Source organism: Manacus vitellinus, unplaced genomic scaffold (assembly GCF_001715985.3).
Source record: "Manacus vitellinus isolate BGI_N305 unplaced genomic scaffold, ASM171598v3 scaffold_5_pilon, whole genome shotgun sequence".
In the NCBI taxonomy this organism is placed as follows: Eukaryota; Metazoa; Chordata; class Aves; order Passeriformes; family Pipridae; genus Manacus; species Manacus vitellinus.
Genome location: NW_021940682.1, coordinates 25,089,812 through 25,109,116, shown reverse-complemented (window position 1 = coordinate 25,109,116; position 19,305 = coordinate 25,089,812). Strand labels below are relative to the sequence as shown.

At 33.4% G+C, this 19,305-nt stretch overlaps 1 protein-coding gene across 1 annotated transcript in view; it reads right to left on the bottom strand.

Annotated features, from left to right (window-relative positions):
* MGAT4C (MGAT4 family member C) overlaps positions 1-18,140 on the bottom strand; it is a 252,703-nt gene extending 234,563 nt beyond the window's left edge. The window contains exon 1 of the mRNA XM_008925477.2: positions 18,070-18,140. The gene's annotated coding sequence lies outside the window, so the exon portion shown is untranslated. The remainder of the gene's footprint in view (positions 1-18,069) is intronic.
* Positions 18,141-19,305: the final 1,165 nt, after the last annotated feature.

The window sequence follows — 19,305 nt, the reverse complement described above, 5'->3', positions numbered from 1 at the left end:
ATTTCTGTCTAAATTGCTAGCGAAACAGACAACCTATCTTGTAATCTCCCCCCCCAACATACAAGGATGACAAGATTATTTATGTTTACATGAAAAAACAAATGAATATAACATTCTGTGTGTAGTATTCCCACCATTTGTAATGAATGATTTCAGATATTACCTAAAAAATGTCAGAGACAGAAAAATGAAAGATTATGCAAAGGTCAGAGGATACACGATAGAGTGCAGATGATTGTCAGAAGGCTCAGTGTGCACAGTCCATCTCAACTGCACTATTCTGTTTGGAATAAGATTATTCCCACAAAGAATGCACTGCAATGTTATACAAAAGGAGTAGTAGCATTTTGGAGATGTATATGGCTTAAATATTTTTGTCTGTGATAATTGCCCTAGTTAGAACAGCTGGGATCAGCTCATCACTATGTAGGTGTAACCCAACACTGTGTGTTCTATAATCTTCCATGCCATTTCCCAGAAGCTGTTAACAATAGACCATTTACAGCAGCTGCCCAGAGCATGCCTGACACCTCAGGCTATAAACTGGGTGTTAAGAGACCTGTGAGATAGGAGGATGCTCCTGTCCTCACACCCATTGTGGAACTCCCCACCCTGAGGGAGGTACTGGGCATTCCTGCCTGAACCTGAGGATATATAATCTTGGGATCTTGGGACTTCTGTATTGCTCATGGGATCCAGAGAAGGACTGGAACTTGGACTGGACTGTGACCACCACTTTCAAGCAGACTGAGACCACCACTCTCAACCGGACCACAACTACCACTGTCAACCGAACTGCAATCATCACTCTTGACCAGACTGCAAGAGCACTCCCAACCAGACTGTGATCACCACCCTCGACCAGACTGCAACACCACTCTCACCAACAGGTTTTCCCCTCTCCTTTTACTTTTGGACTCAGGGGGACCACGTGGGGCTCAGCACGGGGAGGGTGGCCCAACAAACACCACTCTGTTCATGCCCCAGGGTGCTGGGTTATACATCTGGGTTTTGTGGGTTAAAACCAATTTTTTGTCTGTGTAATTTTATTTATTGTATTATTTTTATTAAATTGTTATTCTGATTTATAATCTCTTTTAAGTTGGGTTCATTTCCCCTGCCAGTTTACCTTTAAACCAGCACAATAATTTACTTAAAACTGTACTATATCCAGGGTAGTCTGTGGCATTCTAAAATCCTTGGTGATACAATACTGGTGTCAAACAGGTCTGATTCTCTTACAGAAATTCTAAATATGATATATTCCACATAAGTCTGCAAGACCTAAGAAGACAATATCCATTATGTTTTGCCCAATCACTCATTATAATTTTACAACAGAACCTGAACTCATTCCAAAAAGTAGAAATAATAAAATATAAAACTAGAAAGTCAAATTATTTTTCCATATGCCCAAGGAGAAAGATCTTTAGTACTGACCTAAGGAAAATGAACATTCCCTTTTCCAGCAGGAGCTAATGTGCATTCTTAAAAGCCTAGGGAAATATGTGTCTAAAGTCCACCTTAGATACCTATGCCTTTAAAATAAACAAGAATAATCAATTTTTTATTTAAAGTAGTAGTTTTTAAGAGGTTTAATATTGAATTTTAGGTTTAGAAGAATCTGTGTCCTTAAATCTTGGCTAAGTATGTATTTTGACATTCTCCAAAGGGTACGATTACTACATTTTTAGATTCTGCTTGTGTATCTCTGATTTTGTAAAAATAAGATATTAGCAGACAACAGTCATATCGTGAAAGGGATGGAAAGTAAAAACTGTCATCTACCACACTAATTAGGTGTCTTTTAAAAACATCTATTTTTAATTTTTTTCCCCCCCAGGAACTTAATGAGTTTTCTACTTTAATGCTTCTTAAATATAGAGATACCATATATGACTCAGGATAGCCAATATCCCAAGTATTGATTATATTATGTGTTGCATATTAATAGCCTATCTGTTTCAAGCCCATTTAAAAACTTGTTACAAATGCACTTAATGTTCAGACTGATATAAAATACAGTGAATGTAGACACTTTATACTGAAAGGTACAGTGTGCTTATGGAGGACCACTTGTTGAGTCAAGCAATTGTTAAATTAAAATCAAGATCAGCAGCTGACATCTGTTGTGACAAAGGAACATTTTTTTTTTAATACCTAAAACCATGGAGCAAGGCTTAATTGGGCCTGACACAGTTCTTTCTTCCAAAAGATATAGAAGAAAATATACTTGGGAGAGAAAAGAAATATACTAGGTTGGCAGCAAAGTGTGAAATTATATCTCTATGTTTCTCTAGAGGACTCCAAAATGTATGTAAGCTGTGAAAACTGACTTCCTCCAGTAGAAGAAAAGAGTATCTGGTTTCATCTGAGACATGAGATACATAAAAAGACAGGATTTGTGGTGAAATGTGTGTCAGAAAAGCCTTTATCACAAATTAATTGACTTTAGAGAATGAAACCTTGCAGATTTAAATCAAATGTATATAGATGAAGTGTTTTTCCTCCTGTATTTGCATGTATTTTATAAATATATCAGCTTATGAATATTTTGGTGTCACAAGTGCTCCTATGTGCCTGTTACCTTACTTTAGCTCAAGTTAAAAGTGAATTACAGCCTAATAAAATATTGTTGAAGGTGTCCAGTGGATGATGTGTTCTAGTGAAAGCTGTCCCTGCCCATGGCAGGTGGATTGGTCTAGATAAACTTCGAAGCTCCTTTTCAACCCAAATTATTCTCTGCTGCTTCATATGGAGTCTTATATGGATACTTTATAAGTATCACCGCATAACTAGAATGTTTTCTAATCTCAGCATACACAAACATTGTTGAGAAGAGAACATGAGATTGTTTCAATTTACTATGGCGATCCTTTTGACATTATCATACAGTTGCTGCCTTGTTAACCTCAGGGAAAATGCTGCCTTCAGTGTTGATTTTGGAAAGATTTTTGAGAATTCCATTTCCCTAAGGAATTTGCCCATTTCCTTCTATACGTGCAGCCATTTTTTCCTAATGGGATTCCTGCCCTTTAGTCTAAATTGTCCTTATGTCTCCTCAAAGCTTGCTTTCAGCTACCAAAACTCCACCCTTTCTCTTTCATCCAGAGTAGCCATGTTCAAGTGAAGACAGGACTTTGAAAAATTCCAATAAGCCCACTCAGGAGTAAGGTGGAGAGATTAACCAGAAAAAGACTTTTGGAAACAAGTTGTGTTAACATAAATATGTAGACATGATCTGTGTGAATGGAAGTATTTACAAGATTGAGAATATGAGCTAACTTCATATTAGTTCATCTAAAGTACTTGTTTGTAAAGGCTAGAAATGAAAAAAAAATAATACAATAAAGTAGAATTCTAGTCTTCTGCTCTTTAACAAAAATTAACTCTATTAATTTCTTCACTACATTGTATGCAAATTTTTATGAAAATGAGTAACTATATATTTTTTCAGATTAAAAAGCCTGAAGTGACAATACTGCAACTGATGTTTTAACTGCGTCAATTATTTTTTACTTAATTTATTAATGTCTCCACACTAGAAAAACTGGTAGTGAGAAATAATTATATCTATAGAAAAGCAGACTAATCTAAAAATTAGCCTTTTATTTGTTACATTCTCAAAAAGGATTAAAAGGAGTAGCAATTTTAATAAATTACATGAGAAGTTTATTAAAATGGCAGAAATTTAATTAATGTAGGAAGTCAATAATTCCACCATATATAGAAGAAAGTATTAGTGTTCATATTTTATAAGAAAAATTGAGTTCTGATTGTGTTTTGCATACTAATTCTGGCTCTAATTATCTTACAGTTAACATTGTTGCTACTACTTGCAGGGAAATCTTGATAAAAATGTGGTAAGAAATGTATTCTGTAAAATAATCTAAATATAATGATCTACATTTGAACAGTTCAATTGCCTCCAATACCAGTTTTGAATAGATTAGAATTTATGACATAAATATGACATACTACTATTATTCAAAGCAAATATTATGTGATATGTTCGTTTCTTTAATGATTTTCTCCCCCAACCTGGGCAATCTAGAAAATCTCTCCAATGACTTAATTATTTTCAGCAGAAGTTTTGTACTAAATGCATTCTCCCAACAGTTTTATCTTAGATATAGCTCTGGTGAGAAGAGTCATAAGCTTTGAGCTACAGTATTCTACTCCTCTATCTTCCTGTGTCTGGAGCCCAGCAAATTGGAAATGATTGCTAAAATCAAGCCATGTAATTAGACAGCATAACATCTAATATATTCCTTTTGTCACTTGGCTAGAAAGAGAACTTCAGTAAATGATATATTACACCACGAAAAAACTCTTTCAAACAAGACTTTTAATGATGATAAATAAAGAACTTGTGCAAAACCAAGCAATTAATCCTTTGGAAGCTTTCCATTGAAGTTGCTATTAAGGCATCAAGAAATGCAAGCACATACATAAACAAATTCTTTGGGAATATTCCACTTTAGATTAGTGTATTTTCTTGCAAAACCATCTGTAGTGAACTTCTTTCATATAATTTCTTATTCACTAAAATATTGCCTTTGTTCCAATAAAGGAACAATCAACAGTCATACATAGTGGTAAGAATCACTCAAAGAAAAAAATACATCATATCATGTGAGAATTTTAAATATTCAGAGACATTTCATTTTATTTTCAGAGAAGAGATATTGATTTATTTACTTGTGAAGCAACAGTATTTTTCGTTTCTGCTATGGTGACAGAGAAGATTGCAATATTCTGGTATTAATAATGCATTGGAAATAAAGGGGAATGGTAAGCAAAAATTTATGCTGCAGCTTGTAAAAAGTGGGAAATGTCAAAAGGTTACAGAAAAATACTCCTAGTAAACACTATTGTAAAGCAGTTTCTCAGTGTGCAGGCAACTAAGAAGATCAATGTCTCAGTAAGACAGGATGGTGTGCATTGGTGTTTTCTGTGGGTTTTTTTTATAGGTCCATGAAATTATTCCTTGTTTGTATTATGAGCTATGTCTAGAAGCATAAAAGAAAGTAAAAAATAGTTAAGCAATTTTTTATTGTGTAAACACAGAACAATTCAGATTCCATTTTATGATCACATGGGTTGAAAATCCTTTGGATGTTTGTTTTCAATATAAATTGCATAAAATAACAAAAAATATAACTAAAGTATGCATCACAAAAAAGTATGGAAGACCTTTGCTATGTCTGGCACAAAATATGTATGGATTTCAAACAGTTTGGATTCAGGTTTTGATGAGTCACCCCACACTCCTTTTGGTAGATCGTTACGACTCCAAAAAATGCCATAAAATAAACTGATGCAGGTCACACAAATATTATCTGTAGGCAAAAACTTTTTCCTTTTTTTTTTTTTTGTGTCATTTACTTGAACAAGAAGCATAAAAATGCTATGAAGACTAAAGAGCTACTATGGTAATTGATTTTTGCAATAGGATAATAACATATCAGTGATTTAGTAAAAGGTAGTATTAAACCAAATGACCCTCAATTTTATGACACTATTGCTTTTTTTTTACCAAAATTAACTGTAAGAGTTTTCTAACTAATGCACTTTTAAGCTAAAATATAAACACTGCTTCGTGTGTGGATTGTATCAATAGTATATCATTGTTTGCAGTTTTAGACTATTTTTTTCATTTACAAGATATTTTTTAAATAAAGAGAAATGCCAAACATGGTGTTTTTCCAAAGTGAATGAATGAGAAGTCCAGAGCAGTAAGGACACAATAGACAAATTAATCAGTTCTATTATATTACAGCACAAGTTGTAACAAAAATGACAATAGAAGTGCTTAGAAGAGAGCATTGGTCATGACCATTGAGGATTTCCTTGTATTTGTAAGTACTGATAAAGGACAGCCTGAACACTGACTACTTATTTTTCTCCAAAGCAAGTAATTTTGTAGCAGAAAAAATAGCACTAAGTGAAAATAGCTGAAAACACATAATCACAAAATCACAGAATCACAGACTGATTGAGGTTGGAAGGCACCTCTGGAGGTCATTTAGTCTAACCCCTTGCTCAAGCATGGCTACCTAGACCCAGTTGCCCAGGACCACATCCAGGCAGTTTTTGACCGGAAGAAGACTCCACAGCCACTCTGGTCAATCTCTGCCAGTGTTCGGTCATCTTCACAGTAAAAACGTTTTCTGATATTCAAGGTGCACCTTAAGTGCTGTAGTTTGTGTCTTTCGTCTCCTGTCTTGTCACTGTCTTCTTTACACCCTTCTTTTGCATATTCAGACACTTAAGACCAAGACCTTTCTTGAGCCTTGTCTTCTCCAGACTAAATTGCTCCAGCTTCCTAAGCCTTTCCTCATAGGAGAGATGCTCCAGTCTTTGTGATTCTTTGCTTCGCTCTGTTCAGTGCCTCCATATATCTCTCATACTGGGGAACTCAGAACTGAGAGAATAGCTGGAGACTATTCAAAATATATTCTCTCAATGAAATATCTAATACATATTTAATTATCCAAATGGTTAATAAAATCGATATCTGTAGTCTTTGTGTTTATTAAGAGACAAGTCTTCCTGACATATCTCTTACAGAGAGTAATACATACAAAATTAAATTCCTAACACACTAAACTTGTAAATAATATTAAACCATTTTTAACCAAGGAATTGTACTGTTGTGGTTTCATCTCCATATATTATCAGCTAATTTGCATTTAAGAGTAATGGGTTAAATAGAGCCAAAGCAAAACAGACATCTCATCAGGTTCTGTATTACGTAGCCACAAGCACAAAATCTGAGTGTCTGCAGAATCTGCTGTGAAAGAAATACATCATACTGTGTCAGCAGGGGATTGAAAACAGTGGAAATAAATGTTTAAATTTGAAGGTGATAAATATTTTTGCTCTGACTAAATTCAGTAGATTGGAGTTATTGATAGGAGGAGACAGAGAGATTCACAACTAAAAAAATAATAAAGAGGGGGGAATAACTGTGTCCTTTTTTCTTTTTTTTTCATACACGTATGGGTTAATGAGTAGTCTTTCAACACTCTTTTCACAAGAGAAATACAGAAATCTATGAATCCTTTGGGCCAACAACACTGGATAAAATCTATGTTAAACAGTAAATGCAGAAAAGTACTTAGTATTCATCATGCTTACGTACAAGACTTTTTTAACCATTGTTTTTCTGTCAAAAGGTAATACTTTTCTTCAGAGTATATAAGCAGATTTATTTGGAATATTTTCTTTCTCAGAACAACTGTTGATAGCACCAAGTTAAATGACAAACATATTGCCTCACTACAGGTACCACAGCTGAGAAAGGACTACAGTCTGAAAAGTTTTACCTTCTGTGGGAATTGATTTAGAGAGTCTATCTTTCAAGTGATTGTTGTATCTGTGAGGTAATGGGTCATCTTGTTGTGATTAATTCTGTATTCAGGGCTCAAGAAAGAAACATGCACTCAATTATTTTCATATACATTGAAGCCTTAACTCTGGAGCAAATCCTAGGCACATCTGGTAATTGTGTAAACATCACCTGGTACCATAATAATATATTCTTATATGTTGTCAGTGTAGGCTGAATGGCTTTCAGCCAATCTGGCAATAATATGCGGTGCTGACGCTCTACAGTTTTACAATATTTTTCCTTTCTGTCATGTACTAACAGTCATATGGACTATAAACAAATATTTTGTAGAAAAAAATTATATTTTTAGCAATAGATTTTATTGTGCATGACTGTGATAAAGTATACTTGTATAAAGTATCATTTTGCTCCAGACCAGATAATTTAGATAGTCATAAAGGTACTAAATTGTGGCTAAAGTATGTGAGAAATTTTGTCTGAATTAATATAAAAATGTTCTCCAACACTCATGTGAAAAGTGTTTGTCCTGCCATGAACTGTAAACCATGCTATTCATTCTCTAGAATATAATATAATGTTCATATAAATTCATTATAAAGAATATAAGACAGTAATTATAAACCTCTTGTCTTTGCGTACATATTTTTTAAATTGTAGAAAATTGCATGTGTATATTGGAGAAGAGATATAAGAAGCTTATAAGAAGGATTTATTAAGTGAACGATGCTTTTATTGGGACTGTGTAAAAGATGTAGAAGCCTGGAAACTTCATAGGTTTTAATCATGCTGTGCAAATTTTTGGGATTTCCGTTTTGGCAGTCAAAAAGAATTTCAAGGAATAGTAGATTAACGCAAACTGTAGAAGACAAAAATATTTGTAGAGTGCTTTTTTAATTTACAATATCAAGCTAATCCATTGTTTAGGATAGAAATTTTAATACTTGTTTATATAAATGTTGAAGTATTCTCCTTTTCTCTCTTCTTCTGCTTTAAGGTAAAAGTGAAGCTTCAAGTAGATGACTGAATTTAAGCTTATTTCATTGGGGTTTTTTTTGGCCTAGAAGTAATTTCTCAATTTGATAAAGTATTTTTACACAGACTTATAAACAATTGAACTGGCAAAGTTCAATTCAATCATCTTGTCTTTTAGATAATTGTATTAAGGACTGTCGATTTTGCAAACCTCTGATTTTAAGTAGGGTGAGATGTTGTGATAAAGGACAAACACATTGATCTGTATATCACCTTTGTCTTCAATTAGATGACTTTTCTCTTAATGATTTGTGACTGTTCTTCAAACATGATCCAGTTTTAATGAGCACAAATTGCATATTTTTTCTTGTTTATTTCCTGAAGTCAAGCTTGAAAAATTTGTACTTAAGCTCTAAAAAGAATATTTCAGATATTTTCAAGTCCTATACAAATACTTTGGTTCTAAATGAACTACTCTGCACTACTTGGATAGCATCTGGAACACATGAAGACTGTTGCACTGTAGGTTCCCATGCTCTAATTCTACAAGACAAATCTCATTCACAGGAAACTCTTTTTGGTGAGACAGTGATAGAAAAAACAGCAGAATTAAATTAAACATAGGGATATTCACAGAATCATAGAATTGTCTGGGTTCCAATCTGAGAACTTTCATCTGCTTCCAACCCCTCTGCCATGGGCAGGAATGCCATTCCCTAGATTGGGCTGCTCAAAGACCCGTCCAATCTGGCCTTCCAGACACAGTGAAACTTTCTCTGGACATATTCCTAGTGTTCTTTTCAGGTAGCGCTTGCTGGAATAACCCACACTGATGAAAACCCTCTTGAAGTGGATGATGTGTCAAGTAGAGTTTGTTGTGGGTCTAGTTCTGTTAAATATTTTAAAAAATGACTTGCATAGTGTAATAAAAAATATCTCATTTCCTGACAACTCAAAACAATGGAGGTCATCAAGTACACACTAGGACAAACACACAGACATTAGAATGTTTTTTACTAGGGATACATGCATTTACACACAAATTATGTGAGTGAACTTCTATACCTGACACAGAAATAATTAACCGTATAAATACAAGCTGGCAAATTACTTCTTTATCTTTAGTGATTTCTGAAGACGATATAGAGCTGTATGAAGGGGGGTGTGTGGAACAGGAAAATGTGTGAAAACAATTACTTTACTTTGGTTGTGATTGGAAAGGCGTTAAGCCTAGTTTTTTCAGAACCGCTCTCTAAAATACTAAAATAAATACTAAATAGAAAGAGGTTAGAGAAAAGTAATAGGAAAAAAATAAATCCTTCACCTGCAAATCATATGATGAAAGTTGGTCTGGTTTACCTTCTTACCAGAAAACTGCAAGAAGATAAAATGATTTTCAAACACATCATAGGCCAAGGAGTAAAAAAAAAAGTGGCCTTCTCTATAACTGAGATTAATAGAACAAGAACAAATGTGCTGGATTAAAAAGGTTCAGAAAATTAAAAACTCCCAAAAATCCCAAACAAAAACCAAGCACAAGGATATTGAAGCATACTAACAGTCAGTTCCTTAGAACAGATTAAATAAAAGTAGGATATTCCTGACAGTTAAACAGCTAATACTGCCCTTACGTAGGAAACTTCTTATATCAGCTCCTAAAATATTTTTTGAGAGATATTGTTCTTTCTGTGAGAAAATGTGAGGTTGTTCATATTTAAAAAAAATATTCCAAGTAGCTCTTCCCTTTAAAACTGTTACAGAGAGGTGCAGAAGCTGGCACAGACAAAATGTTCTTGTAATCTTAAAATGTTTAATCAGTTTACCATTTGATGGTCACTAGCTCTTCGACGTTTGCTGGCGACTAACCAATATAATACATCAGAAAATTACCATGTTTAACTTTAAGACAGCTTGTCAATCACAATGCACAAAGCCCAGTCAGTTAGACTTCAGTCAACGTACAAGTATTGTGGATTCTGGAGCCCAGTTCTTTTCGAACACTGTGATGGGTTATTTTGATTTGGTAGGTTTTTTATTTGTTTGTTTATTCATTCATTTGGTGTTTGTTTATTTTGGGTTTTTTTGTTTCTCTTGAGTGGCTGGGTTGTTTTTTTTTATATTTCTTCCTAATTTACAAATTTGTTTCCATGTTCTGATCCAAATGAAATTTTTGCAAGTTCAGATGTCAGGTCTCCTGGAAGCCCCATTTTCATGTCACATTGTTAAGCCTTATTGTTTTAAATACAAGATGACATTTCTAAACTAAGTTCAATGACTTCCAAAGAAAATTTCTCCCAGCAATGAAAGAAGACTGAAAATTTTATATATATATTAATCAAAAAACTCTGAAAACTCTAATGCTGCTTTTCTACTGGAGTTTTATCTAGTGTTAAAACATTACTAAAACATACTTTATTAATTAAAAGTCATGACTTGAGTAGGATTCAGTTTTATCAACTATTTAAAATGAATGCAGATTTCAATGATCTATTTTTTTGCATAAAATCTTTGTGTCCTTTTCAGAACTAAGTGTGAATATATTTCAGAAATTAGAATAATAGAGGAAGAACTTTTGTAAATTAAAATGACAAAGCATAATATAAACATAACACATATCAAGGTTCAGACAAATTACAAAATTAAATTTAGTAATACTTTACTAAATAAGTATTACTATTGAACTAGTAATATCTATTTTAATTAAAATAATAATGAGAACTTCCCTGGTGCCAAACCTTCAAGAACTTCAAAATCGTTGTGGACAAGTGATGATGATGTTGGTAGTGGTCTTTGTTTTTAAGTAATCAGAGAAGCATACCATTACAGACATGCTAACATCTGAATTTCTTATTTGCTCGCACAGAATGTTTCACAATCAATATCTCCTCCACTTCCCAGATTCCATTTTTACCAATATATCTTGATAAAATAGGAATGATCATGAAGACAACTGAAAGATTGTGAAGTAACAACCAATTATAAAAAAAAGTGCTCAATGTTATTTTTAGACTTTCAGTAAACATTCAAGTAAAAAAAAGCAGTATAGTTTTGTCTGAGACAGAAATTTCCAGTAATGTATATATCTAGTGGCTTAATGAGCATATTATTTGCTATTCTTAACCAGTAGCACATTTCCATCACACATGAAGAAATGCATTAATACTAGAAAAAAAATGAAATATATTAATTATTTTTATTTTTTCTGTAAAAACAATCCTGACTTAAACAATAGTCACAATATAAAGCTGTGAAATTGTAGATTGTTTCTAGACTATTAGAATAGCTGGAGTTTCAGGAAAGGCCACTTAATCAAACCTTGAAGCTAACTATATTTGTTTGACAAAAGGTTGGGAAAAAAAATCCAGAGAAACGAGCAAACAAACAACAAAAAAACAACCAACAAAACAAAAACCTACCAACCTAACAAAAAGCTCCAACCAACTTATTTGCAGTGTATTCCAGTGTTAAATATGTTTGCCATTAATGCTTTTTGTAAAAGGAGCAATTCTTACTTCTTTCCTGTTCTTCCTCCCTTCCTCCTACCATGGAGTGTTACCTCCTCAATTCTGTTGTTAGAGTGACCCCTCTGAGATCTGAGTATGCAGGAAATCTTTTATTTCTTTTTCCCCCTATGGTGTGATCTAAGCTTACCAGGTGGATTTAATTCATGAAGGGATCAGATGAGCACATTATCGAGCAACAGAGCTGAAAGTAATATACGGATGAGAATAAAAAAGGAAACACGGAAAAAGGACCGGTTTATCCAGTGAGTTATTGGATTTTCTCAGCTATATGACTGCTATAAAATTAGCTCATTTTTGGTTTTATATATATGTAAAAATGTATATATGTATAAGTTGTTTTTATGCTTCATATTAATGGAAATTGTATATTGAAATCAGGGGGAGGAAAAAAGCAGCATTTTAGAACAATTAATAGGTTTTTGCTTTTACAAGTATTTAATCTGCAACTGCTGGCACTGATAAAAACAAGAGGGAAAAGACACCAAGAGAACCTGAAAAATATTTTATGCTTTTTAAGGGGCATTATTTTTTTAAGAAAGAAAAAAGAATGTTTTATTATTGCATATTTTAAAAACCTTTTTAGTGCACCAACAGGAAAGCTCCCATTTCCTCAGTAGGCAAAAAGCACCTGTTGATGATCTGCAAGTCACCTCTTTCTTAAGAGGAGCTTAAACATCTATGATTTCTTCCCTCTTTGTACAGCTCCACACAATGGACTAGGAAATAGACAAATCCACAGAATTCCAGTCTACTTTATAGAACCTGAGAGCACACAGTCAACTGTAACAGCAATAGAATATTAAAAAAAAAATGAGTGAAAAAGATATTAAAAGGCAAAGCAGGGAACCAAATCTGTGACAATTATGGAGATGCAAACTGAAGAGAGAATGTTTCTTGTTCAGACTAGAAAGCTGAAAAAATTACTATTAGACAATTATGCTGGCAATTGTTTTACCATATTCAGGATTTAGTAAACTTAACCTTCTTTAGGCAAAAGCCCTTCTAATATATCAGAAATTATTCAGTTACAATTTACCCATTACATTTCCCCCGTCTTTGTAATTTCCATCACAGTCAGCCATTAACCTAATTGTACAACCACTGCCAATTCACTTCTATGTAATAGTTAAAGGCCAGGAAGATCATGTTCTTTCTCCACAGTCACAGAAATTAATAGCACTACCCTATTCTCTGCATTTTTGAAGAAGAAAAAAAAATTGTAATTTACTTTCTAGATCTTTGGTTTTTCTTCTGCATAGAGGTTTTCCCGTGATGTTCTCTCCTCTTGGAGAGGTATTAGTATTTAGTTACTATCTGCAATAGAAGTATTTATAAAAAGTACACGTACTCACTAAAAAATACACTCTAAAAACAAAATTTCTACGATCATTTAGTCTTTAATTTCTTTCACCCTCAGGAATGTTTCTGTTACTGTCTTTATCTACTGTCAGTTCTTCCATATTAATTACCTCTTCAATCCAGCAGTCTAAGATATGAAATTCTAGTGGTCAAGGGTATAGTACTCTAGCAAGAAGAGTACCTGAGCATGCCATAAGCATGACCATGTAAATCCAGGGACCTAAAAAAAAAATAATCTTGCAGTTTCAGGATTATTCAGATATTCTTTTAAAAAATAACAATTTTCTGGAAATTGTTTTACCATATGATGACATTCAGCCTATCAAAAAATCAACTGAGAGTGAATTGAATATGCAATTACTTTTTTCCATAACAGAAGTTAAAGAAAGCTCCATTTGACAGGCAACTATTTTATAGAATAATACTGTTCTTTACAAACTGAGAGTTATATATATTTTTCTCTGCTCATTGAGTGCAGTTTCCTGCCACTAAATAACTGAGCTTAATTTCTCAATGTCAAACCATTGTTGTTACCTGCATTTCATGCCAGCTATCAAATAAGACAATTTGTTTTGCAGAAACTGTGTACAATATTTTACTGAAAGAGCAAGTTTTATATTCTTGCTACAAATGAATATGTACATATTAATATATACATATTAAAAATAACTATGCTCCCTTTAGTCAACATTTGTTAATTAGGAAATTGTCAGGGGTGACAGCGGGTCTGTCAGCACCTTGGCACATACTGACGAAGCAATAGATGTTGACCAGATCAAAGTATACCCCTGAGATGGACTGAAAGAGAGGACTGAAAATGGAGGCCCTGATCCTGACAACATACTGATGCATCCTGAAGAAGCTGTCCTGTGGGAACAGAGAACACTGTCTCATGAGAACAGGAGCACTGTCTCATGAGAACAAGGACCTGTTTTGAATGAGAGTGGTTGGGAAGAACATCAACATGAGAGAAAAATAAGAGCAGGTGCTCGGGACTGTTGTGGGAAAGAACTGGGCTGTTTTGAGAAAGAGCAAAGTTGTGGTGAGAAAGTAGAGTTTAGAAAATGCACCTATTAGCTGTAAGAATTCTGGTGTGAAAGTTTGAACTGTCCTATCCGTGTGCATTACGTGTGTTCAAAAACTGTACTTAAGGGGCTGTGCAGCAGCCCCGGGTGGCTGTCCCTGCTTTTTTCTTGGAATAAATTTTGCTGGAACCTTTTTTCGTGTCGCTTTGGCCGTTCCGACATTATCAGCGACAGGAAATGACCTTTTTGATAACATTTTTTTTCTCTCTGACACATAATATTTAGTCTCTTTTGTCTAGTGATTGTTACTCCAAAAAATGTCTGTCCCCCTAGTAATTTACAAGTGTTGGTATGGTAAAGTTCACATTTATTGGTTGTTCTAAAGGGATAAAGTCTCTACAAACTACTCTCAGGTTCTTACAGCCCAAGAACCATGTTCAGAAATAAGAGATTTTAGGATCATTTCACTTCCATAAACAAATCTTGTAAGGCAATTCCATAATACAACATCCTAGTCCGCAATTGTTAAAATCTAGAGATGATCTACAAAACACAGAGAAATAAGTCTTTAAACCATTTGCACTAAGTTCTGGCTTATTATATGTCTCCTTATGTATTAAGTAAACAACCTAAGAACTAAAAACTACTGAATTACCATTACTAGTACTTTAAGATTTGAAATATTAGATTAGATACTGATCTCAGAATAATTCATATTTCTCATTTGTTCTTATGCAGATTTTCAGTAGCATTTCCATAACTTATTATCATTAACAATGATTTTATTATTAAGTCACAGAATTTTTCTAAAATCAGAAATATTAAAAAGGAGTTTTCTTTTACATAAGGAGTTTTAAGTTGGGAGATTGCATCTGCACCCAAATTGCATTCAGTAATCATAGCAAATTCCCTCTGAGCTCTGAACCTGAAGCCTATGGAAGATTGCATCAGGAGATCAACCCTTTCAGATTACAATAGTTTATGATGGTCATCTGCGTTTTAATCAGATATAAAGGATTTATTCCTGAAATACATCAAGAAACACTATCTTCACCTCCTGAAATGCATCAGAGAGTTTATAGCCAATCAATTAAAATATATTGCACATTTTTGCTTTGTATATCTTCCTTTCTGGTGTATACAACAATACATGGATATAGGTGTTGATGATTTTATTAGTGACTGTATATAAACCTATCAAAATAGAAAGTAGAAAGTGATTTCATATATCAAATCCTCTTTCTTAAAGGTTTAACTCCTGAGCTCAACAAAAAGATGAATTTATGTTTACAATAGATACAGAGTGTTATTTTATGCAAAATGCAGTGCAATGTAATACCATCAGATACATAAAACAGATCATGTATAGTCGGAGACCAGGAAAACTGCATGATTTGAAGTTACAAAGACTCGTCATATTTCTTCTTTTGACCAGAGAGAGCGTGAATTGGAATTAGTTTCATCAGGCACAAAGACTGAATAGCAAAATTCATCACCTGAATAAGTATGTCTCATATTCCTGACAATTAAGTACCAGACTGATATTACCAAAATATTCTTATATTGACAATTATTTCAGGAAAATTGTTTTCTCTGTTAAATTATAATAACTTTTTTTATTCATACACTAATAGTAAATCAAGTGTAAGTGAAATTCAATGGACTAGAAACAACTGCTTGTCATCAGATTACTGACAGTGACTTATTTAGTTCAATTACTGGAGAAAATAAATTTTTAACAATACTAAGAATGTATTTACAAACCATTTTTTCTGAAGAATGAGCTAGTACTAATAGACAGAAAAGGTTTCAAAAAAATAATACAGAGCAGAAACATGTCTCCATCACCTCATTAAAAAATTCCCTGCATTGATGGCCACAACCACTAGAGACTGAATAACTCATGATACTTATTAACACTAAATATATGCTTGGTTCCTAAGTGATCCTTACCTTTTCTTCATGCAATAAATTATTTTTCACATTTTAACTTGGTCTCTTTATCTGAACCATAAATGTACATAATGACATCTTATTAGCTTATGGGTTCAGTTTTCACAGAAGTTATTAACATGTACTTCAAAAAGTTATAAAGGTATAGTGCAATAATCAATTTACAGTAATCTGAATGGACTAACTAGCATCATCATAATATTAGATCTGCGGTTACAATTTCCTAATAGTTTGGTACAGTAGGGGTATTTTTTTCTCCAGAGACTTTTCTGTCTTTCAATTTATTGATGCTAATATTAATACACAATTAGTACTTTTATTATTCTAAGTTTTAGTATTTCATTATGATGATTTCTACTTTGTTTATGAGATTCAAACAAAAGCTTATTTGGTCACATTCCCTAAAGTTCCAAGTATGAATTCTATTTCCAGAAAGTATTTATTACAGACACACAATAGAATCATAGAAGAGTTTGGACTGGAAAGGACCTTAAGAGACTTTCTAATCCAACCCATATGCCATGGGCAGGGACATCTTTCACTAAATCTGATTACATAAAACCTCCTCCAACCTGAACACTTCCAGGGATGGGACATGTATAACTTCTCTGGCAACCTGTTTCACTGTATCACTACCCATATCATAAAAAATTTTTTTAGTATGCCCAAACTAAACCTATCCTCTTTCAGTGAAAAATCATTTTCCCTTGTTCTACCAGTACAGGAGTTGGTTAAATGCTCTCTGCACCTTTCTTATAATCATCCCTTTATATATTGAAAGGCTGTGATAACATCCCCCTCAAGGCTTTTCTTCTACAGGCAGAACAACCCCACCTCTCTTAGCCTGTCTTCATAGGACAGGAGTTCCAGTACTCTGATTGTTTTTGTAGCCCTACTCTGGACCCTCTCTAAAACATCCTTGACTTTCTTGTACTGGGGAACCCAGTACAAGGGAAAGTCTTCTTTTAATAAGCAATAATCCCTGGAGTATGTAACCAGCATTGAAAGCGCTTCTTACTGCTCTCATCAGATGCAAAAATGGTAATTTTTAAATTATTCATAAACTTTCTTTCTCCTTGAGGCAATATCTGACCCACAAATATGTAAAGGATGAAAAATGTCTCTCTTAGAGATAAAAGAAATGCTGATTTATACAGCATTAATTTAGTTCAGCAAATTAATGTTTTAAGTAAGCATTTTACATATTATATCTAGTGTAAAGGACTGATCAAATAGATATGCTTTCTCTAACCTGTCTAGCAAAATAGTAAAATAGGTATACTTGATGAAACTGGTTTTACTGAGGCTTATTTCACAAAAGACTTTCAGCATCATGTAAATGACCAAGCTTTGACAAGACAGCTTTGTTGGCCTTGTGCTTAAATAACTCTTTCTATGTCACTTGATTATTTCAGTTAAGGTTACCCAGTTTTTGTTTTCTGCTTTAGAAAAAAAACCCAACCAAACAACTAAAATCCCCAAACAAAAGAAAAGAAAGGGAGAACTACATTTGCTTAAGTTGTAAATCCACAAACGAAGCAGATATTTTAGACCCCTTTTCATTTACCATCCTGTCACATCTAGATTTGAAAACTTGAATTCTTGCTTTAATGATATCAAGTTATAAAGAGAACAATTTATTTGCTATTCCACTTCTCTATTTCCTCTATATAGAGGTTTTGTTGCTGGGTTTTTTTTTAACTTATGACTTAGATACTACCAGGAACAAATTAAGCAAAGCAATACATTTTGAAAAAGATTTCAGAGCCTCTCCCATGGAAGATATCAGTCATTTTAATACATAATTTTAATAACAATGCTTACTAAATACATAGGTTTCTGTTTTCTTATTTGCTTTAACATTTAATAATCCACTTACCTTTTAATCTTGCCAAATCTAACAGCTATTTGAAGGGCTTGACAGTAAGCACCAAGGTCACACAATGAAATCCAAGCTACAGCTGTTTCACTAAAAAGAGTCTGCAGAGAAAAAAGAAATTTATGTAAATCTTTCAAAATACTTTCCCCCCCTCTTTCTTTTTACACAGTGGTTCACATTACAAAATCATTTTACTGTGTACAAAATAGCTAAATTTGGTCAGGATAGCATTCCTTATCTGATGTTAACATGGGTTGATCCATACACTGTGAATGAGTAATTCAAGGGGAAGAAAAACTTTTCAGTGAGCAAATGAATATTCTAGGGACAGAACTACATAATTTGCATTCCTTACATGTGGTGACTGTTCTAGGAGAATTCATACACATAGACTCATTGCCTCGGTGGAGCAGCGACATTTCCATATGCAAAAGCACAAGGCAACATTTCTATGACTTTTTTTTCAAACTAGAATAGAGAAAATCAAAAGTTGTATATTATTTCTTATTTCTCATCTATGTAATGAAGTGTTTTAGTGGTCTAGATGACACTTGCAAACACTTGCACGCAGTCCATTTTCAATGATAAGAGAATGATAGAATTATGATCTGAATTATGAATGGTTTAGGTTGGAAGGGACTTTTAAAAATCATCTAGTTATTTCTTACCAAATTTTTAATTTTTAATTTCTTTTCAAGAATAGAAGTGAAATTTGAGGTTGTTTTTGTGAACAAAAAATGCTTTTGCTCTATAGCTGGAAAGGACCTAGACTGTGGAATGACACAGTAATCACAGAAAGTTATGAATTAAGCTGCCCTTAATGGCTTCTCATTTATTAGTAATTGCCTTTCCAGTAAAACAAGTTTCCTTAGGTTAAATATGTCATGCAAACATACCATACATACAGCCACACAGAACTCATGAAACACCACTGTCTTCTCTTTAATAAATGTTTTCTAAATTGCAGGGTTTGAAAACTATTTTTATTGAAAAATGGGGGCATAATGCATAAAATTATCTCATTCCATAAGGTGACAACCAATTCAGGGAGAAATGTATTTATTTTCTATCAGCTCAAATCAAGCAAAAATGTTTAGCTGAAGTATTACAGCTCAGGCTGCTACCCCCAGTCATAGAACACATCAAGCTTTAATTTTCTTTTTGAGAACTCTTTATACTGACAAATCTGAATTTTTAGTAGATATAAAAATGTACTTCTAAATGTATATCAAAAAT